We start from the raw sequence: 24,353 nt of genomic DNA, 5'->3' as shown, positions 1-24,353 counted from the left end.
TATCATTCTTATTTTGAGTCGTATGCTCTCCGTTTCTTCTCCACCTGGCCATTGTCTAGAGTGTAAATTCATACAAAGAAACTGACATCTGGTTTTATTTTCCTCTCTCTCTTTCTCTCTCTGTTTCAGTTTCAAAGTTTTCTGTCCCTTCCTTCCTGTTTTATAGGTATGAATGTTACTCTTTTTTTCAAAATTCCTCAGGTAGCCATTTACCTAATCTGTTTTGTCATTATTGCTTTATGATCATTTATTTAGTAATAAATGTCCCTTTAATTATCACTTTGTACTTTTATTGACATTCTCTTCGATGCTTTAAAAAATATTCGATTCCCAACCTGGAGACCCAGCACTTTGGTGTTCAGATAAGATGAAAAATACGCTCGAGCAGGCTGGCCTTGCCCCTGTGCAGCCACGGAGCTCCTCCCAGGAAGCCCCATTTCCTGGGATTAGAGACCCAGGAGGCCTACAGATGACCACGTGTGGATCCTTTGAACCTCGGCAGTCAGCTGGGGTCTTTGGAGCTGGCTGCTGAATCCCCAGAGAGCACCCCTCGCCAACATGCCTGGCTAAGCACTTTGGAATTTGTTTTTGCTTTGCGTATTTTTAATAATACAGTTACTAGTTGTTAATTCTAAAAAACCTGAAAAACACTTATAAAATGATAATGCATGTGCGTGTGAGTATGTCTTACCCATAAACCCTTTACCCATAGTTAACTACTATTAACAAATGGTGTACAACCTTCCAGATATTTGGGTGTATATTTACCCGTTTGCTCCTTTGTTCATTTTACATACAGTAATAAAATCATAAATTCTGATGTACCTACCAATGAGGTGCCTTGGAAGCTTCCCAAATATACAACACTGAATTTCATATTAGTCAGTTCTTTCCTTTTCTTTATAATTTTGCCGTATACATACATAGTTTTTAACCTTAGTATAAACGGGTCCCATTCTGGTCTTCTGTGACGTCCCCTTTTTCCCTATTCAACCTTATGTGAATGTACAACTCTAATTACATTGATAAGTAAACTCTTTTAGCTTTTTACTCACTTAACGCTCTCTATATTTTTCAGTGGCTTCTTGGATTTATTCTCCTTTTTATTAGAATATTTCCTCCAAAAATGCTTTTATGAAAGGTTTTGTGGCCCTGGCAATACCTTTTAGTATGTTTATATTTCAATAACTATTTAGCCGGATAAAACATTTTGTTGTAGGTTCCATCTTCTCTTCATTCAGTGCATTGCAGTAATGCTCCAATATCTCTCGGGATTAGCGTTGCTGTTGAACAATCTGATGGTGTTGTTCTTTGTCCATCTGTAGGTGAATTGCTCTTTTTGTATCTGCAAGTGTTTTTAGAAGCTTCTCTTAGTCTTTAGTATGAACTCTAATATGTCTAATCATTACTTGCTGTTTTTTAAAAATTTATCTTTTTGTTACTCTGTAGGTTTACCAATTTGATGTGCTTTATCTTCTTTCTTACTGTTACAGGTTCTCAATCATTAAATTGCTTTTCATTTTAATTTTTACCTCTCAAATATAGACATTTCTCCTTCTCTCATTCATCTTACCTAATTTCATATTTTTTGTGTCCCTTCCATATTTCTTCTGAGGTAGGTTTTTGGCCTGATCTTGCAGTTGCCTAATTTGTTCTTCCCTGAATCATTTCTGCTATTTATGACACTTCTTGAATTTTTATTTCCACTGTTTTTTACATCTATTATTTCTACTGTGTTTTTGCTTATAACTGTCAAATGTTATTAATATCCTTGCTCTCTAAATCTCTTTTAAAGATTTTTATTTTAGGTTGATTTTATTTGGCTCATTAATTCTTCTTTTTCTCTCTTACTTACTTGTCATTTTAATTTTATTTTTTAATAATAACTGTGCTCCTTAAATGGCTTGTGGACCCTTTTTCTCCTAAGGTTATCTATACTGTAACTGGCAATGTCCCTCTAGGTAGGGATTGAGAAATTAAAATCCAAGTGGGAGCTTCTATCCTTTCTGATGATTATAGATATTGATGGGCAAAGAGCCTTTGGATTAAGAATGTGGGTTTTATCATTCCCTTTTGTTATACCAGCCAGGTGACTTTGACTTCAAGGAATGTTTTTGTAGCTCTTCCCTGGACCTTCCAAGGGCAAGCTCAGAAACCAGTATATGGTGCTATGATTAGTATCCAATTGCCTCCGGGTTCCAGAGCAACTGTGATGTCATCACGTCATCCACCCTAGAACTGAGCTAGTGCTGCTGAATCAGGTAATATTCTGCCATAGAAAATGTGAGAAAATAAAAGGAGCAGAACTAAATTGCTCTCCCTTTCCTTATCACCTGTCTAGGTGGTTGGCTCTTTTATGTACCAGTTGAGACTTTGTCCCAGGACCAAACACTTCTTACTCCAGGGATTTCTTCCTCTCTTTACATTAATTTCTCTGATCCTTCAACTTCCTCTCATCTTCAGGGCATTTCCAGTAATGGTTTGGTTAAAGAGTCAGAGGTTTTTTCCATCTTGTGAAGACCTGAAAGTTTTCTAAATTTTATAGATTATGTAACAGATTAGAAGGTATATTTTATAGAAACTGCTATTTTTCTGCCATCACAACCAGGAAATCAGGAGATTGTGTTAATCTCTACCATATCAGTGTCTTCATTAATCTTGACTTCCCAAGGATATCTTTCAATTCAAGTCTCCTTGGACATTCTGATATCAGAGCTTTAGGTACATAGTAAAAGGTATGCTTTCTCAGGTATTGCAGCCAGTAACCCTATATGGATCTTAGTCTCTTTGCTTTGAAAGATATATGCTCCAGGGAGATCAAACAATGTTGATATAAATTCTTATGAAGTGCACAGTTACTTTCTAATTTTGGATTGTACAAATTCAGTATAATTGAGCATAATGATCAATAAGTCTGCTGTTGCTATAACTTAGCTTTTATTTTCTTTTAAACACATCTAGTAGCTTCAACCTAGAAAGAATTTTTAAAATAAAATATTTTTTGTGGTTTTCAGTTAAGAGAAAAATGCTAAAAAATCAAGTGTCTTAATAAAAGGACAACTGACTCTAGGCTAGCGTTAGAAAACATGAGGATAGAAGTTAAAGAGGGTGGAGGAAACACTCTCCCTGCTCACAGAACCACCAGAGAACTGGCTCATAAATCTGGCTCAGGTAAGTGGATGCTCCAGCTGGGTCTTTGATCCTTGAAATATAAAGATGCAACAGTTTGAGGTTGCCACAGTGGCCATGTTTGGATTGAGCGTCTAATATGGTGTCCCTTTTTTTTTTAGTTTATTGGATGACATTGGTTAAGATTTTATAGGTTTCAAGTATACATTTCTATGATACATGACCTGTATATGGCATCATGTGCCCACCACCCAAAGTCAAATCATCTTCTGTCACCATATATTTGGCCCCTTTACCACCTTCTGCCCCCTTTCCTTCCAGTAACCACCACACTGTTGTCTGTGTCTATGAGTTTCAGTTTTATACCCCACATATAAGTGAAATCATATGGTTCTTAGCTTTTTCTGATTGACTTATTTCTCTTAGCATAATATTCTCACGGTCTATCCATGTTGTCACAAATGGCAGTGTTTCATCCTTTCTTATGGCTGAGTAGTATTCCATAGTATATATGTGCCACATCTTCTTTATCCAGTCATTTATCAAAGAAAACTTAGGTTGTTTCCTTGTCTGGGCCACTATGAAGAGTGCTGCAATGAACATAGGGGTGTATATATCTTTGCAAATAAATATTTTAAAGTTTTTCAGGTAGATACCCAGAAAAGGAATTGCTGGGTCATATGGTAACTCTATTCTTAGTTGTTTTGAGGAACCACTGTACTGTTTTCCATAGTGGCTGTACCAGTTTACATCTCCATCAGCAGTCAATGAGGGTTTCCTTTTCTCCACAACTTCTACAACACTTGCTATTACTTGTGTTGTTGATAATAGCCACTCTAACAGGTGTGAGATGGTATCTGACTGTAGTTTTGATTTGCATTTCCCTAATAGCTAGCGAAGTTGAACATCTTTCCATATATCTTTTGGCCATTTGTGGGTCTTCTTGGGAGAAGTGTCTGTTCAGGTCCTCTGCTCATTTCTTAATTGGGTTGTTTGTTTGGTGTTAAGTTGTATGAGTTCTTTATATATTTTGGAACTGTTAGAACTGTTGGAACTGTTGTTTACAAATATCATCTCCCATTCGGTTGGTTGTCCTTTTGTTTGGTTGCCAGTTTCTTTTGCTTTGCAGAAGCTTTTTAGTTTGATATAGTCCCAATCATTTCTTTTTGCCTTTACTTCCCTTGCCTTTGGGGTCAAGTTCATCAAATCTTCTTTAAGACCAAGGTCCATGAGTATAGAACATATGTTTTCTTCTATGTAATTTATTGTTTCAGATCTTATATTTAAGTCTTTGATCCATTTAGAATTAATTTTTGTACATGGGGACAAATTGTAGTCTAATTTTATTTTTTGCATGTGGCTTTTCAATTTTCCCATCCCAATTTACTTAAGAGGCTTTCTTTTCTTCATTGTGTGTTTCTGGCTCCTTTGTCAAAAATTATTTGCCCATATACATGTGGTTTTATTTCTGGCCTCTCAATTCTGTTTCATTGATCGGTGTGTCTCTTTTTCTGCCAATACCATGCTGTTTTGATTATCACAGCTCTGTAGTATAATTTGTAGTCAGGTAGTGTAATACCCCTGGGTTTGTTCTTTTTCTTGAGGATTGCTTTGGCTATTCGGGGTCTTTTGTGATTCTGGACAAGTCTGATGGTTTTTTAAAATTTGATGCTTTCTTAAAAAGTGACATTGGGATTTTGATGGTGATTTCATTAAATCTGCATATTGTTTTGGGTAATATGGACATTTTAACTATGTTGATTCTTCTAACCCATGAATACAAAATGTATAGTGTGTTGTCCTTTTTAGCCTGTTCCTGTGAGGTAACTTTGGCTATGTTTTTGGTTATCCACTCTTCTTTTGTTCTCATGTGTTTTATAAGCTCAATTTTCCAATTTCCAATTAGTTCATCTAACATCTTAATACTTTTCTAATAAATTTCTTTTTTTCTAGAGTTAGTTTCTATTGTTCTCAATCAAAAAAATCTTGATCAGCACAACTGTCAAATACTTTCAGTTTTACTTCCTAATCGACTTTAAAATCATCCACTTGTCTCAATCTTCATCACCACTACTACCCCAGTTCAAGCCATAGCACCTTTTTTTCACATCCGCTCTTCCTAACTTTTCTACCCATAGCCATGCTGAACCTTTTGTTTTTTTGTGTGTGTGTGTGTTTTGTTTTGTTTTTAAATATATCTTTATTGATTTCAGATAGAGGAAAGGAGAGGGAGAGAGAGAGATAGAAACATCAATGATGAGAGAGACATTGATCGGCTGCAGCCCGCAACCCGGGCATGTGCCCTGACCGGGAATCGAATCTCGATCGCCTGAATCCTAGGTCGATGCTCAACCCCTGAGCCATGCCCGGCTGGGCCATGCTGAACCTTTTGGATACCATCCTCCATACCACTGCCAGAGAGAGCTCTTGAAAATATAAATTTATCACTTCATTCTGCTTAAATTCTTCAATGGCTTCTCCTTGCCCTTGAGGTAAAGACCAGTCCCAACATGGTTTGATCTGTACCTACTTCTGCACCAGTTTAGCCCTTTGCTCTTTGTGCTACAACCTCACTGACTTTCAGTTTTTCAGGTGAATCACGATGCCTCCCCTCACAGGACAATTACCTGAAATGTATTCTCATTGATTCAATAAATATTATTTGAGAGTACCCCTTTCACCTAGTTAATTTCTGCTCATCCTAAAACCAAAGTTCAGATGTCCTCTTACTCCTCATTGAAAGCCAGGTTTTCTTTGTCATAACCCCCTGTTCTTTTACTTGAGACCCCATGGGCAATATTTGTAGTTGTATACTCTCCAGTGTGGTTTTATGATTGTCACCCTTACTGGCCTGTGAAAGCTTTGGGTGATCAGAAATCACATCTATCTGTTTTTACTTCTTGTCGCATGCCCAGTACCAGCATAGTGACTGGAAACTAATAAATAATTGTATTAATGTATCTTAAATAAAATATTCCTCTAATAATTCACAGAATATGACTTAGATTTAGAGAGCTATTATTATATATTTCTAAAATTAAATATATATATAATTCTTTCTTTGTGGTTCTATCTTGTTAAACCGTATAGTCTATTGCTAAATTTCTAGAAGTAAACCTTTCCTTATCATTTGTGTTTTCATTCATGCTTCCTTTGCTCCATTATTTCTTGCACTGTACTTCTCAGAGAGAGCACTGTTTGAGATCATGTATCTTGAGTTTATTGAAGTTCTTCAATTTAAAACAAATCACCTTAAATCCTTCTGTAGCCTTCTAAACTGACCTTCCACTAAGAAAAAGAAAGTGCTAATCTGAAGGGAAAAAATGGCAGCCTTCCTATTGAAGATTCTTCTTCCAAACTTGACATATAGAAATATTCTCCCTTCCCTTGAATTTTACTTAGTCATAAGTTTTTAGCTCAAGTTTCAATTATAAGAGCTGACAAATATTAATGCTGGGGAAAAAAATGAATGGATGCTTCCAAATAACACACTGTTCTTTGGGAAAGATCACTTAAAATATCAAATTCATCTCAGCCCCATTATCAGTTGTTCTGAAGTCTCCTTTGAGTCATTTATCTTTGTGATCATTGTTTTTATACATATATTGGCAATTAAACAGGTGGGGCAGATGGATAATATCTAAAAATATATACATATGTATAACAATGCACCCATTATACCCCTACTAAAATATTGATGATAAAGAAACTAAATGCGTTCATTTTCATAATAACTTTAAAAAATTCATGTTTAATTAAAAGTGATATATAAAGTATGCTGTTTGCTAGCACTGTTGACTGCCGTTTCCATTCTGCCAAACTTAATATAAAATTAATTGTTAATTTTCAGGCCATCATCTGCTCTTTACCAAGACACATGTTGGTTGTTCAAATGTGAGCCTGTGAAATACTAAACTTCATAATTGAGGGCTCTTTTTGTGATGTCTTAAAGTAATTCTCAAGATTTGACATTACTCTCAATATATAAGTTTTCCCCTTTTATACATTAAAAAGAATGTAATATAACTTTCAAGACATGCTATGTATCAAATCTATTTCACATTCAACTGAATGGTTATTATTTCTGTAAAGTGCACTTAGTATTAAGAGTAGCGTGACCTTATAGGGTGGCAAAGAATGGCTTATCTTTTGTTCAATCACACAACTGTGGAGCAATCTAAACTTTTCTCACTGTATAATACTTGAAGACCTCTGGGTTAGGCTGACCTTACATAAACAAATGTAGCATTTCAGCAGCCTTTCACATGCCTGTTCCAAACAAAACTTCAAGCCGAAATAGCCACCAACTCCAAAGTAAGTGATTATTCACTGAGGGAGTAACTTGGCTCTACCTTCAAGGTTAACATGACCTCAATGACAAAATTATATTACTGATATTGTATGCATTTCATGCACTGTTAGGATAATTGCTATTTCATTTCTGGAGGAGGCTGGACTGAAAAATTTGACCAGTAAATGTTTCTGTGACATTGCCCCCCTTGAACCAGTTTCCAACTTCACCAAATAGCTTTTATTTCTATTATTTTTTTGCCTAGTAAGAAGGCACACTGAGTCTTTCGTTATATAGAAATCCAATTCTCTTTATCCAAGTGAACAAAAAGTATTGTATTTCCCCACATTTTCACCTAATGAATGACAGTACACAGACCTTATCTTTCTATATCTCTACACCATCTTCACAGAACATTCCATTCCACCTAACTAGGCTTGTGTGGGTCCTTCTCTTATGCCGAGCACAATCCAGTCTCTGGACTCCTATCATTTTCATTACCTGGGCTATTTTGTTTCCACCAGATATTTTCCTCTCCCCAATCTCTGGATACTAAACACTTTTCATGATTGTCTTTGTACCTCATCAAGATGGATGAAGCTTATATTGGGGAGACACCACCATAGCTGCAAGTAAACCAGAGTTTTTTATGCTTCTTAGAAACTCAGCTCTAAATCTCCCCATTTATCTTTCACTCAAGAAATCAAATTGGAATATGAGTAAGAATGTAGTTATTATACACCATAAATTCAATCTATTGTTTTAAATAAAACAATTGGCAAGGTTTCATAAATTATTTTTAGCAGCAAATTATTTGTGGCCTAAGCAGTATGTCATGACATTGGTTAAGAAGCGCTGACCCAGTGAAATGGAATCCTGTTTATTTATCAAGGCCCAAGTCCAAAGTCCACTGTAATTCAGAGTATATTCATTTGTTTATTCATTCACTCAACAGTTACTCATTGCCTGGACCAGCCTCTGCACAACATTTTGGGGCTATAACGACAGATGGAAAAAGTCCCTGTACTCAGAATGAACATGCTATACTTCCCAGTTCTTTCTTTGCGATAAATACTACTGCCACTTTTAAGTAGAGCTCATAGTAATCCTCAGAATCCTTCTGAACACAGCTCTCCAAGCAACTGCTACTAATCTATTAAAGTCAGCACAGAGATAGATACTTCTACTGTAGCTGAACAGACACATATATAAATACATAATTGGTAAAATATAAGTTGTAGATTCAGGTAAATATTTTAAGAGCAAAAATTAATGTCTATTTATTAATTTAAAATGGATAATTTCTGTAGAGCACCACTGGACCCTGTGCTAGAGTCAGAGAAATCTCTAAATAGAAAAATAAAGAATTTAGAAGGAAAAATAAAATGCATGCCCAAATAAGAAGACTACAAAACCAGTGTCCTTATAGATATAGTCTCCTTGCATTATTTCAATTTTCTTTTTTCCAAGTCATTATTTAACCTACTACACTCTAATTTCTGATCTGCACCACAGTGTCAGTCTTACCAGCACCAGAAATTATCTCCCAGCTTCCAAGTATAAGGAAATCTTTAAGTTCTGTATTTTATTTGGCCTATTCATAGAATTTGTCATTGTTGAGTATGCTTCCTTTGAAAATGGCACCTCTGTTTCCAAACACTGCACTTCCAGCTTTCCTCTTACCTCTCTGACAATTACCAGTCAGGGATATGTTTTGATTCTTTTTCTATTTCCAACCCTGACACTTGATGTTCCTCATGGCCCTTCAGTCTCCTCCTTCTCTTCTGAAATATTCTATCTGGTTTATTTTCTTTGATCTCAGGGAAGCTACATTAAACAACTACAGCAGGTATCATTCACTTCCTAGTCTAAATGAATGGTGTGGCTAAAATTGTACAGAGCACAATCTGCACATCCAAACACATAATCTCAAGTCTATAGCTGGTCTAAGTACTAGGGACTTTTTCCTTGATTCCTGGTTGATTTCATCAGTTGCCTGAATTAGCCTCATGTATAATTCCATCTGTACAATCACACTCAATTGTATATCTCCAGTTCTTAGAATTCCAAAGTTCCAGATTTGTGTTTTTAACTTTTCACTGGACCTCTCCACAAGGAAGTTGTAGAAGTTCCTTTCCACATCATGTTCCGACTTGCACCACTCATCCAACTCTTCAGACCCGATCCTCCTACTCTACTCAGCATTGTCCTAGTGAAGGCTATCGTACGTTCAGTCTCCCAAACTAGAACTTGAGGAGCCAGCTTTGACTTCTCCCATTCTCTCCTTCCAAATCAAAGCAGTCATTGTGTCTTGTCAAGCCTAATTTTAAATGTCTTTAAAATTTATTTTTATCCATTCTTACATAATTTTATTTTTATAACATAAGTGGTTCTTTCCATTTTTATATGACTCATCGTAGCCTTAATGTGCCTCAGTGTTACTAATTCCTTTACACCTAATCATTTTTTGTTTTGTTTAGCCTCACGATTTTCTGAATAGCAAATCTATCTTTGCTCCTGCTATTTTCTTTACCCAAGTGAGGTTTCTTAAGACAAAAATAATTTCCAAGGTTCAACTCAAATGTTACTTCTTTAAAAACATTTACTGATTCTTTTCTAGTTTGATTACCTTCCATGAAATATTACCTTTTCTCTTCTTCAGGCTCCCATAGTGTTCTGCTCACACTACTAGCAAAACACCTTTGAAAATAATCACTACTTGCAAAATAGTTCTTTCCTTTAATAAACTGTAAATTCCTTCAGGGCAGGAACCCAGAATCTTATTTTTCTATGTATCTTAATAATATAAATAACTGGTTAAGACAGGAGATAATCAATAAATCTTAGGAAATTAAGTTGCATTCTTAACATTTATATTAAAGACCTAAACAGATTTTTTAAAATTACAGTACTAGGTCATTATCATCCAAAAAAAAACCATACACATTTTAATGCAAAAAAAATCTACTTATGAAAGTAAGGGGAAACTGACAAACAGATAAGATGTGTGTACAGTTCCTGAAACTCACAATTGCCATTCATCTACATAGTGATTTGAAGTGGTGTTACTCAGCTTGTCTGTTTGTGACTCTTAGTGATTATAAGGGGAGAACATGGTTTTGATTCTTGCCATTTTACTGGCTTCTATTTTCTACTCCGTTCTGCTTTGGCTTCATAATCTCAAAAATAAACTGCTCAATAAACAGTATTTATGCCTTAAGTATACCTTATAATAAGTAATAACATTGATAAACCTACACTTATTTTATCAACCACACCTTCCTATTTTGTTCCTGAAAATGGATTGGGAAAAATAGACTGACTACCAACTTCAGGTGTCTCTAGATGAGAGTGCTTTTCTCTTGCTAAATCTAGACTCATGCCCACTCCCTTCATTCACGTTCTCCTGACTGAATTTTGCAGGCTTCCTCAATTCTAGTTCTGCCTGTCCTTGTATTAAACTCAGTTTTCTTTTCATTCTATCTTCAAATTATATCTAACCTTTCAGAGTTGTTTTATTTGGTTTATGCAAGCAGAGTTCACGGAACCGTGGAAGAAAGCTTGAAGTGAGATTGTATGATTAGAAAGGATCCAGAAGTCCTTTGGGAGAAACTTCGAGCCCTGGATACATTATCTTTTCTCAGATTTCAGAGACAAGCTACCATCTGGAGCCCTCCCATACTCTCATTGACTAAACCCTCTGCTCATGTTATTCAAAATGTAATTCTATTCATTCATTTATTCAACATATGATGTGTGTGCCTACTATATACATCCAGCACTGCTCTAGGCTTGAGGGATGCTACAGAGTACAGCATAATTTCTTTTCAAATAGAGCTTTCATAGCATTCTAATGGGAGAAAATAGGCAATAACAAGTAGATATATAACATGTAAGAGGGTGAAACATCCTATACAGGGGAAAAGCTAACAAGGCAACGGGACAGAGGGAGATGGAGGGGGTAGTGTTGTTTTATGTAGGATAACAAGGAGTGCCTCCCAACTGGGATGACACTGAACAGAGATAGATGTGAGGGAAGGAAATGAGACATAGGACTATCAAGGAGATGCATATACCTGGCATGGGAAAGAGTGAGTACAAAGGTCTGAGTTTTTGAAGGAGAAGTAGACTTGGTGTTTATATCAGTCAGGTGTTTATATCAGCAGAATAATTTGAGTAGAGCCTAACTATGAGTCTTTGTGTAAAGAACAAAGATAGAGTGCAAGGAAGTCATTGGGGAAAAATACAGTACCTAGGGCTAAAAACAGTGCGTCTCCATTACTGATGTTAGACCTAAAAGGACATGACACTAGGTTAGTTGCAGGAATCCAGAGACAGAGAAGGGTGTCTAGAAAGGACTGCTTTGTAGGATTGGCCTCCTGAAATGAGAGATGCAGCCTGTAGTGAGCCTGCAGGGAGCCAACTAACAGGTATGAACTCTGACCTCTCTCTTCCTCCTTCTGATTGCTTGGCAGTGATCCCTGTTGCTTAAACCAAAGGGCTAAGACACACATTGGCCAATCCATATATTTTTCTTCCCTCAGGGCACAGAATAGAGGGGGGAAACATGAAGAGCAGATCTTGAGGAGCAAGCAGGAGGTAGTCAGCATAGCAAGTCTGAAGGACCCGATGAGGCCAGAGTGTCTTCTTGACAAAAAGCAGATGAAAGTGATAAGGCAGAGGACTGGATCATGTAGGGCCTGGTTTCTATAATGTAACTTTGTGTTTACTCTGAGTGATATGGGAAGCCATAGGGTGTTTCTGAGCAGAGAAAAAGGCAAGGATAGAAACAGAAAGGCCACTTGAGAACTATTGCAACAATCTAGGTGGAAAGATGATGGTGTCTTGAACTAGGGAAATTGTAGGAATGGCGTTATGAGAAGGGTTCAGGTACTGGATGTATTTTTAAAGTAGAATTGTCAGCCCTGGATGGTTTGGCTCAGTGGTTAGAGTGTGGGCCTGCAGACTGAAGGGTCCCAGCTTTGATTTTGGCCAAGGACACGTGCCTCAGTTACAGGCTCGATCCCGGGCGCCAGTGGGAGCACATGCAGGGGGAAACCAATCGATGTGTCTCTCTCACATCCATGTTTCTCTCTCTCCCCCCCCCTCTGAAAAATCAATGGAAAAAATATCCTCGAGTGAGAATTAACAACAACAAAAAGTAGAATTGTCATAGTTTATTTATGGTGGCTGTGAGAAATAAAGAAATTATCATGGCAGACCCCATAATTCGGGTAACAGAAATAATAGAGTTGCCGTTTATTGAGATGGGAAAGACTTCAGAAGGAGTAGGTTTGATAAGACTATTAGGCATCTAAGTAGAGATGACACTTGGGAACTTTGAAGTGGTTGGGCCTGGGAATATAACTTTGACATATGTCAGAATATGGAGGTTACATAATACTATGGGACCAAATGTTATCAGCCAAGAATTAAGTATAATTAATAAGAGTACCCTAGTTCTGACTCCTGGGGGATTCTAGAACTTACATTTTAGTAATGCAGAGAACATTCAGCAAAGAAGACTGAAAGAGATGAGAACATGGTACAGCAGGATTTCATTGTGCATGGAGTACAATTGGATGGTATAAGTTAAAAATAATTTGAGTAAAAAAATTCCTGTAGTTATAGTGAGAAAAGAAATCAGAATTGATATATTTTATTATCTTGGAAAAATTTTAAAGGGACATAAATATAGTTGACTACATTTTGGTGGTGATTAAGAATTTTCATCTTACTAATTTTGAAGTTGATAGTTTTATTTTTAGTTGTTAAATTATTCAAAACTCTTATTGACTTAATTTTCCATAACAAATTAATATTTTTAAATTTTTGGTCAAGAAAATATCCTGAACACAATCTGATCCAAAAGTGTGTGTATTCACATTTATTTACTATTCAATTTACATTCATATTACCAATTTTGAAAATAGGAAACTATTTGGAAGACTATGGAAAGTTCTAAAATTGTCCTTGTGTATCCTAAAAACAGGGCCAAGGTTGCAAAGATGTTTTCTTGTATCAAAGACCATTTATAAGATTCTGCCACTTTCCAGGGTATGATAGAATAATGACACCTAAAGATGGCCAGATCCTTCTCCCAAGAACCTATGGGTATGTTAACCTACATGGCAAAAGAGACTTTTCAGATGTGATTAAGTTAAGGACTTTGAGATGAAGGGGGTTATCCTGAATATCCTGATGAGCTCAATGGGTCATATGAGTCCTTAAAAATCAGAGAACTTTCCTAGCTATGGTCAGAGAGATTAACTTTGATGACTTTGAAGACAGAGGAAAGGAAGCATGAGTCAAGGAATGTGGGTGGTCTTGAGAAGCTGGGAAAAGGAAAGATTTTTTCCCTGGCATCACTAGAAAGGAACAAAGTCTTTCCAAGCCTGTGATTTCAGTTGATTGAGGCCCTTATCAAACTTCTAACCTAGAAAAATTAAGATAATAAATTTATGTTGTTTTAAGCCATGAAGTCTGTGACATTTTGTTATAGCAGCAATAGAAAACTAATACACAATGCTATGATTTTCTGAAAAATTATCATCTCATATGAATAAAGAAACAACCAAAATGGTGAATTTTAAGATTTTTTTTTTCAAAAAATGAGAAGCAAAAAGCAGTTTCCCTCCTCATATTCAAGAGCAGGTGTATCTACAGAAGCCTCAACTCTTATCCACTATACCCTACTGAAGAGATGGTATTTATCTTGGACATGAAGGAATGGAAGTTCAGAGAGATCAAATACATTCATAACTCACACAAATAATCAGAACATCCCTACACTAAAGCCCATTTTCCCTTCTAACACATTGTCTCAAAGGTTTTCTAGCATTCCCTTGTCCCTATGTACTTACGAAATCTGAATACAATTAGAAGTAGAATGATTGCGCACAACTTCCTTTTGGCTACCTGATTTCCTTTTGGCTTTTTTCTGTTAGGAAGTGCGTGCATTTGTATGGTCATATTAACACAAGAAAGGAACAAACCAATATCATCTAATCATAGTAGCCTGCTGAAGTCAAAACAAAATTGTTTGGCTTCTGAGAGTTTCTGCATTTCATCTAAAAAACCCCCAGCAAAATAAGTGATTTGCTTTTTTTAAAAAAAAAAAAAGAAAAGAAAAAGGCATGTATCAACCACGTTGAAAGATGACAAGCAGTGCCCTCTTTTGTGTTTCCTGTCCATTTAATTTTTTGTTGGTAGGGAAGGTGAAATAATCAGGGGCATCAGGTGTAAGTTGCTCATTAAACTAATTAACAGTTCTTTGGGGAGCTTCACTAGCCTCCCTCTTTGTCCAGTTACTGGCAGGGAATTGAGTGACCAGGTGGTTTTCTGGTGTTATAGCTTTGCCAAAGGCTACTGGAGGTTGGAGAGGGGCTTCAGCTTCTCTCTTCTAGATCCTCAACCTCTCAGCTCATGTTTCTTTTATTTCCTTCCATTTCCCTTCACATGCCTGTATTTGATATGGAGAATCTGGAAAAAGGCAGCATATTAATACTGCATCTTGAGGTCTAAGTTATAGATTCAGCAAGTTATAGTGCAGCCTGACTATCTTGCTTTGGTAGGAAGAAGCCTCGTTCTTTTTTATTAATATGCAGTTGCCTTACCTAGGAGATGTTCGAGGAATGGCAAGGACCAATGCAGAGTCTGTCTTTCTTGTTCTACTTTATGAAACTGGCTTGTATTTCGTCACAGGCAGAGCACTGCAGGGCTGTTTATTTCCTGTGTCTACAGGGTATAAAGCCAGTTCGGCTAAAGAAGCAGTTGGGAGTGAGGCACTGGAGGCTAGGAAGTGGGAATATTTGTTTGTTTGGGTTCTGGGGCAAGTTCAAAGATGAAGACTTTTGTTTTCTGAGACCGGGGTGAGCCACTCCAGTTTCATGTGAAACATCAGGGCTTCATCAGGATGTAAACATTTCCTGCTGGCCAAGTCTGTTTCTATAATGGGAACCCCATAGGTTCTGTGCTACTTGCACTGTAATTGTGCCAAGAGCTCCTGTATTCAACAGGGCAGGTTAAAAGTCAGTCTGGTTTCGCAGCTGTTTTTGGTAAAGAACCGGCTTTCCAGCAGCTCTGGAAGTGTGCGGTTACAGTCCTCAGACAGTCGTTAATCACTGGCCACCGTCTCACAGGGACACTGTAGGGTTGTCTGGAAGGAAACTGGAAACACGCCTCTCTGTGTATATCTGTAACGGCAGTGAGTAGGTGCTCGTGGACGCTAGCTTTAGTAGGGCCATTAATGAGTAGAGATCATTGCGGAGTTGCATTTCACAGTCTGTTCAGGCACATGGTAGGGTGAAAATGAACAGAAAGGAAATGTTTAAACGGTGAACCTATTCTTTCTTTAAATTGCTGAATAAGTTTAGAAATAGCTCATCTTCATTTTGATAAATCTCCATTTGGCACTGCTTCCCAACACAAGCTTTCATTTTCTTTCTCTCCAACCTCTCTTTCACGTAGTTATTGATTTATAAACAAATATTCAAATGCAAGGAAGATGGAGAGACAGACTTAAAGCAATCCTGTGGTGGAAAAAAAATCATTTTGAGATGCAGAGAAATCCCCTCAAATGGATGTTTAATAAGTGCCGGTTTTCATACTTAAGGTCTTCTTTAATAGGGGGCACCTCTATTCCCTTACAGTTTTGCTCATTGTGCCCTAACAGATAGTGTGAGCTGTCCTTGATGAACCCATTTCAGAGCTTGATCGGTGAGCTAGATCACAAAGTTGGTGTTGAGTTATGTTCTTTCTCTTGATAAAGGTAGCCCGAAAGGCAGAACAAATGTAAGAGATTTTGCAAGTGCTCGAAAGAGAAGCTATCACGTGAACTTGCCCAGCTGATGAGGTGTGCCACGCGCAGCTCCTCTCGGGAGGCAGAGGCAAGCTTTGCGGGGAGGTTTGTCCAGGCAGCACACGTATTTCAGGGACATCGTAGCGGCTAAGGACAGCCAAAGTTGTAAGTTTTTTATGAAACCGTAATGGAAAGCACAACATAAATGGTGAAAGTTACATTTTTCCAGGACAAATGATCCAAGTCCCTTGATTTTTCTGGGAGAATATAAATAAGATATGTTATTAGAGCTGTTTTCAAGAAGTAACTCTGATAAAGCACCTTCAATGTTGTCTCCCATACCACCCTCACCCAAAAAATGAACACGGAAAAACATTTGTAGTCAACGTTCACACAGATGAAGGACTTAAGTTTTTAACAAGAGAGAATAAAGTTAAAAGCTTCCAGCCAAGTGATATTTCTCGGATTGACAGTTGGTCAACACTCTAAAGCCCTATATGTCATAGTCACTGATGTGCATTGATGAATATGGGTCTTCCCTGAGTCTAAATTTAAACTTTTCTTGTTTGTAAATAGCATTTTGCATTCATGAAAAAAAATGTTTTTTATATAGATATAAAGTTTATCATATGATAATATGATAGCCCATAGTCATATGGCTACTGAATGTGTAAAGTGTGGCTATTCTGAATTGAGATATGCTGTAAATGTGAAATACATACATTTTTTAAAATGTGAAAGATCTCAGTAATATTTTATATTGATTACATGTGAAAATTATAATAATTTGGATATGCTGGCTTAATACAAATATTATTAAAACTAATTTATTTCACTTTTTAATGCAGCTATTAAAAATTTAAATTACAATTTAATTTAAAATTACATGAGTAGCTCACACGATCTTTCTATTGAACAGCGCTAATCTAGAGGGGAGCCTTGGATATTGGTATCTTTACAACTTGTGGCACTAGAGTAGCTTTAAAAAATAAAAGAAACAAAAGAAATTTTAACCCTAAGGATGAAATAAAGATGAATAGACTTTAACTTAAATATATGGAGAAAAAAGTCAAGAGAGAGGGAGTAGGATGACAGGGAATCCAAAAGGTTAGAGAAGTCAGGGGAAAGGGTCAAGTGATAAAACATGGATATAAAATAACAATAACACAGTACAAATATACAGGAAGCTGCCATCCTCAGGCGTTGTCACCTTGGTCTGCAACCCTTCTTTTACCTCATTTGCAAGCAAATTCAGCAAGGCCAACGGCTGCACCTTGGCTCACGAAACTTTAGGTGGGATCGCTTTGATGGAACAAGTTGTTATTATTAAATGCATCCCCAGCCTTCTGCAGCTACCGAAGCGGCATTGCCTGCGTTTTCTGTACCCTTCTCTGTTGGCTTCTTGCATGTGCTGTGTACCAGCCAGAAACGTCAGAGCAATCTGACGAATCTACAGACTCATATCTTATCCCAGCCTGAAACTTCAAAGTTATATGGAAGAAATATAATAAAAATTGATTCTGCAAAGATCCCTAAGCCCTCGCCCTTCCTTACCTGCTCAGGATAATAAAAAGACATATACCATCCTGAAATAAATTTCCACAGCTCTCCTGGCCTTGGATGAATGAAAAAGGATAGTTTTTAGTTTTATGGATCTCCTAGCCTTCACCAGCACCAATGTTGAGGAAATTAAACAATTAATCTTTCTTTTAATTGTACAGGAATGTCAGTCGGTGAACTAAGTACAACTCATTCCACTCATGCTCAATGAAATTATCTACTGTGAAGGATTAGCTGCCACATTCAACAGTAACGAAGCTCTTGTTTTCCAATGAAGAGGTTAATTGGCTTCAGAGGAAATACATGTACAGAGCGCACAGGCCTAATCTTGGTTTTGCAAAGGTCCCGTATGAGGGAAGTTAATGTTTCCTGTTTATTAGATGTTTTACAACAACCTGCCCTTGACCAATAATTATGCTTACATAGCTGATGCTAATATGTGTCAGCGCAGCAGCTACTTACCGCACCCTCTACACCTGGGTGCAACTGAGTTTGTCATCATTCCACACAGTCCTCACTGCTTGCTCTTTGGGTCTTATTTCCTGTCTCCAAATGGACTGAAGTGCCTAAGTGGTGGAATTCCAACGTCAAAAATCGGCTGCTTTTCCAAGAAAGACTTGAGTTGTTTTTTAAATTTTAAATGCAACCATCTGTTCTGCAGGTTTAACTCTGTAATTAAAAATTAGAATAACAAAAGTAGAGGATATTTTCTAGGCTCAAAGAATTTTCTAGGTGTCCCACACATATCCATGCGGGAGGTGCTTCTTGAGATTTAACTGCATACAAGTTACTGAGTGGGGGGGGGGTCTGGATAAATTGCTGATTCTGACTTGGTAGGTCTGAGGAGTCCCATGATTTTCACTTCCAACAAGCCCCCAGGTAGTACTCATGATGTTGGTTCATAGAGCAAAGTTTGAGTAGCAAGTCATTGGGCTCCTTAGGACTTCAGTCATTATGATAATTACTTATTGATATTTACTGAGGTATTACTTTCTGTATAGCAACTATGTTTCCTATTTCCCTCAAAAAGGTTTGTAAAGCTTGAGTACAGTGTGGCTCTGAACCTAGAAATCTAATAAATTTTGTGAAGGTATTTTGACCATTAGATGACAATTTATTAAGACCTATTCTGTCCATGAAGATATTCAAAATCACATATAGTAGTATTAAAAAAAAAAAAAAAAAAAGACAAAAGGATCCAGCACTGGCTGGTGTGGCTCAGTTGGTTGAGCGTCACCCCGTGCACGGAAAGGTTGCCGGCTCGATTCCGATCAGGGCGCACGCCCAGGTTGCGGGCTCAGTCCCCAGCTGGGGCGCATGCAGGAAGCAGCCGGTCAATGTTTCTCTCTCACAGTGATGTTTCTCTCTCTCTCCCTCTCCTCTCCTCTCTCTCTAAAATTCAATAAAACCATATTTTTTTTAAAAAGGCTAAAGGACCCAAAGGGAATCGCTTATGCTAGACCCCACTTCAGCAAACTGAGACATAATTACAGTTTCAGCTCTCCCAGAAATAAAATCTTAAACTAGCCAGGCAGAAATTGCCTGATCAGCACTGGTTAGGCCAGCTGTCATCCCTAAAGGAGAGTACCCTTGCAATAACCAACCCGCTTTTTTGGCCTAGTGTAACTTCTCTGTTTTCGCTCCCTTATGACTATAATAGTCTTTCATTTTGTCCAGCTCCTCAGAGGTCCCTTCTACCCACTAGACTCGATGCTTCTCCATTCAGATCAATTTTTGCTCGAACACTTAAAATTTTTAATATGCCTCAGTTTATCTTTTAACAGTAGTATGTATTGAAATAGAAATCTAGGGAACATGACAAACAAATACGGCAGTGGGAATTTCTAACTGGGAATTTATTAACCCCTTAATTTCCAACCTTTCACCTTACCTTTAATTCTCTCACTCACCCATAGAATACTTATTCCTGTTTGCTCAGCTCACGTCATCCTAAGGGCATGCTAACTAGATTTCATATAGCTCTTTCAAAACAGTCCTATGTCATAAATAGGGTACATAAGGTTCATTGATGGCAATAGCAAGAATCAAGAACAGTGACAATCTCCAAAGGCTTTAAATTTCTTTAAGGAAAAGAGAGTACACTCCTTGTTAAATATTTTTGAGAGCTATGAGAAACATTCATATCAGCTCCTAAAAAATGAAGACCAGGATGAAGAGCTTATGTAAAAGTGGACTGATGGACAATCACCAGGACGATTTTATTTCACCATGTAAGTTTTCAGTGACAGTTCTAAATTAGCAACTTTTCAATTAAATCCAATCTGTCGTGGTGGGGAAAACAGTGTGGCCAACAGGCCCTACAAAGAGATTTGCCTGTGAGTAGCCAAGTTAGCACTTTTGACTGAAGATAAGCTGTATTTGTTTAAACCATGGCTTAAATAGCACTGCATAGTGTTATTCCTTTGTAGGCATTTATGCCGTTAATTTATACAATGCAAAATGAGGCGCTGCAAGCTCAGGATTGGAATCTCCGTTTTTCAGTCTTTCTCCCGCCTCCATGTTCGCCTTAATGGCAGTAAAGCTGTGTGATACAATAATCTTTTCTTCCTTCTCGCTCTATCTTGTTAGAAGAAACTTTGTCCTTGAGAATGTTAAGTGTCCAAATCATCTCTGAGCCTAGTTCATGGCCAGCACTTGAAAGGAACAGTTTGAGACAGCAGGAGCCTCTTAAACCATCCCACCACAAATCTATTATGATATAAAAAGACAGGAAATAATGCATCCCTCTCTACTTCAAACCCTAGCGACACGACACCATTATTGTGGGATAAACTACCTTCTCTTCAAGGTTGTTCTTAAGAGCTGTGGAATTGTACATTTCAAGAGACTTTGCATTATTAACAAGGTTTGTATTATTAAAAAAACATAGAGGTCATAAATTAATGGCATCAATAGCCCCTGGAACTAGACATTAGCTTTGTTTGGTCAGAGGCATTCTTATTTCTATTGGTCTAAACCAGGGCCCTGCTCTGGCTCGCCTCTCTCCAGCGATCTGGACTGGCTGTCACTAGTTCAGCAGCAGAAGTACCCAAGGGGCAGCAATTATCTCATGTTTTTCTCCACCTTTTCCTTTCCTCTGTTTCTCTCTCTCACACACAGACTTAAGCTTGCAAGTAGAGCCACTTCCTTTCGCTCTCCTGCCTCCCTCAATGTGATATGATCAGCCTGAGGGGGGCAGGGGCGGAGCAATGTTCTACTGAGGGCAGCTGCCTCACCTTCCTCCAGCTTTGAATGGCCATTGATCGAATTCAGAACTGAATCAGAGGCTAGCTGTTCTTCCATTTTTGGATTTGCAATTTCAGGAAAATGTTTTAAGACGTCCACGTTTTTGTTTATTATTCGTGTGCTGACTCTCGAGTGTGTATCTGTGGAAGATTTAAATTTTCTCTATGAAGCTCTCGATTTGTGACCTCAAGCAACTGCGCTCAGACGATGATCAGAATTTTTATAAATGAAATAGTAACTGACTAGCCCACGCGGATGAACACTGCTCTTTGGGACACAGGGTAGCCTGTAAGTTAAGCTCCTGAGTAACACAGAGGGAAGAAAGAGAGCTCTGTACTGGTGATGCTGAATTTTGTTGGAGAACAACTGGTCGCCTCCTGAAAGCTGACTTGAGCTCTACTATAAACATGAAAAACAAGAAAACTGCCTGCTCTGGGGCAAACTTCCTAAAGCACCAGAAGGCCTATTTCAAGAAACTAACATAACAGTGAGTGATGCTAAATGCTACTGAGGAACTCGCATTATTTTGCACATATGGACCGACTTTGTGGCAGCATATATAAATATTTCACTTGCTAATTGTAGTTAGTTATCAGATTGCACACGAACAGACAGAATGACATATGAGAAGTTCCAAGAACACTGTGTAACAGGACATACAGCTGAGATATAGTTTTCTCACCCTTGGCGAGCATTTGAGCTCAGCAAATGCAACTTTTTCTTTATTCTTTAATTAAGATTAAAATATTTTCAAACCAAATTGAGAACATCATTATATTGTCATTTTCGAGGACCGATGCCAAATGGGAAGTTAGAAACTAGAGCTGAGGAGCCATCAGTCTCACAAGTTGCTTGATGTTATTTGGAATCCATTGACAGTTTAACACCTGACTTCCCCCAAAATTAGCTACCTACTATTTCTCTTTTTCATTTTGGAGCTTAACTGACAAGCTAGTTAACAGAAAGCAAAATAATAATTTAAAAATCTCTGAGAATCAAGCTATCAAGTCAAATGTTTATAATATTCAAAGCAAAAATGAAAGGATTAGAAATATTTAAAACTGGAAGGGAAGAGACCATAAAAATAATTTAATACATCCCCTTTCATAGGGGGTTTACACGCAAATCTCCTGCAGATGAAGTGTTTCTACAGGATCATGAGCAGTTTGTCAGGGCCAGGACCAGAATTCCTACTCCCTAGTCCTCTGGCCTTTCCAGATGCGCTACCCCGATCGTTAGTGGACCTTTTTAGTGTGTTTCTAAAATATGATTTGGGAGACAGCGTGGTTTAGTGAAATGAATCTGGGTTTTTGAATCAGTGATATTTAAGTTTAAATCCTGGTGCAGTCTCATTTTCTTCATCTAGAAAATAAGTATAATTTTCAGAAATGGTTTAAGGATTACCAATCAAGTGCGTACAGTGCCGCAAACCTAAGAGGCTCAGAAAACGGTAACTAAGTCCCTTTGAATCTTTGAAGCCTGGGGCACTTAGTATGCGCTCAGTAAACATTTGTGAGCAAATGAAAGAATAAATGCATGAATGACAGAGCACATTAGAATGAATAAGTGAATACATGATAATAGTAAGAATTGCTAGTACAGGATAAATGCAAGAAGGAACCTGTGAGTATTTTCTTTGGACTCTTTTAACCTGTTAGAAGGGCTCTGTTTCTTTTTTAATTTTACTCACTCATCAAGTTTGTTCTTTTGGCCTCCACAGTAGTTGAAAAATGACCCAGAAAATTGAAAATCAAAATGCACTGAATTACTCAAAAATACATATCACCTCCGTGCAGCCTAAACTGGAAAGTCTAATTGAACACCTATGCAAACAAGTGTTTGTCAACCTAACCTGCACTAACTATCCAAACTCAAGCAGCAGACCTCTCCTAGGAGCCAGCCAGTTTAATTAAATTTACTAAGTAGTGGAGAGCCGCATGGCCTTGTGCCGGGGTAGTCCTTCTTATTTTTTAAATTAATGTACACAAAATTATCCTCATACCATTTCAACACCTGCTGAGCCAAGCTGCCAGTAAAAGTGGGGAGTCTTCAATATTAAGTTTTCTAAAGTGTCCTTAACACCAGAGGAACAAAGAGAACAAGGAGAGGTTGGTTTTTCCCTGTGGAAATGCTAAAAGAAACACTATCCCTTATGTTCCAAAGAGGCTGAACTTTTACTACTGGGAGGTCAGGACGAAGCAGCTGAGTGACCATAAACAATCTCTCTGTGAGCTCTTCAGCCCATGTCATTCTCCAACCAATAAAGCATGCAGGGGACCTTATGTGAGGGTTTTTTACCTTAAGATAGTCTGGTCTGAAGATGGAAAATATGTAAGATATTCTCTCTGAAACTCCTTTAGCCCTCTAATTAAAAAAAAAAAAATTATAGGCAAGATGAAATGCAATAGAGCAAACCTGTATGGAAATTTGTATGGAACATTTTTTTAAATATTGGTTTTTGTTTTTTTTTTGCATTATAGAAGTATTATTTGCATATTTTAAAAAATTAAGAATGAGGAAACAAACATAAATAAGGGGGGAAATCCCATACTCTATCAGCACAGAGCTGGTCTTGGTGAGTTATTTGAAAAAATCAACATAATTTGCATGCAATAAAATGCACCCCTTCTAAGTGTACAGTTCAGTGGGTTTTAATACACATAAACACTGAAGCAACCACTGCCGAGGCAAAGGTTCCCTGCTTTCTTGGAACTCAGTTCTACACCCCATCCTTGGCCTTGGGCAGTCACCATTTTGCTTTCTGTCATTTTAAATAGGTTTCCCTTTTATAGAATTTTATATCAATAGAATCATAAAGTACATATTCCTCTATGTGTGCGTCTCTTATTCAGCATGTTTTTGACATTCATCTATGTTGTAGTGTACATCAGAGATCGATTCTTTTTGTTTCTGAGAAGTGTTCCCTGTGTGAGTATATTACCATGTTTATCTCTTCCCCTCTTCATAGACTTTTGGTTTTCCATTTCTTACAATTATGAATATAATTGTTATGAACATTCATCACAACTCTTTGTGCAGACATGCATTTTTATTTCTGATAAATACCCAAGAGTGAAATTGCTGGGTTGTGTGGTAAATGGATGTTGAGCCTTAAAAAAACCTGCCAAATGTTTTCCAAAGTGATTGTAAAATTTTATTTTTCCCATAATAATATTACAGTTTCAGTTGCCCAAAAACCCTGGCAACATTTGGCATTATCCATTATTTCAATTTTAGCAATTCTATTAGATATGTAGTGACATTTTATTGTTGCTTTTTAATTTGCATTTCCCTGATGACTAATGATGTTGAACATCTTTTCATAGG

This window comes from Miniopterus natalensis, chromosome 6, assembly GCF_054644295.1.
Source record: "Miniopterus natalensis isolate mMinNat1 chromosome 6, mMinNat1.hap1, whole genome shotgun sequence".
Classification (NCBI taxonomy): domain Eukaryota; kingdom Metazoa; phylum Chordata; class Mammalia; order Chiroptera; family Miniopteridae; genus Miniopterus; species Miniopterus natalensis.
The sequence above is the reverse complement of the archived record's forward strand: the minus strand, read 5'-3'. Positions refer to the sequence as shown.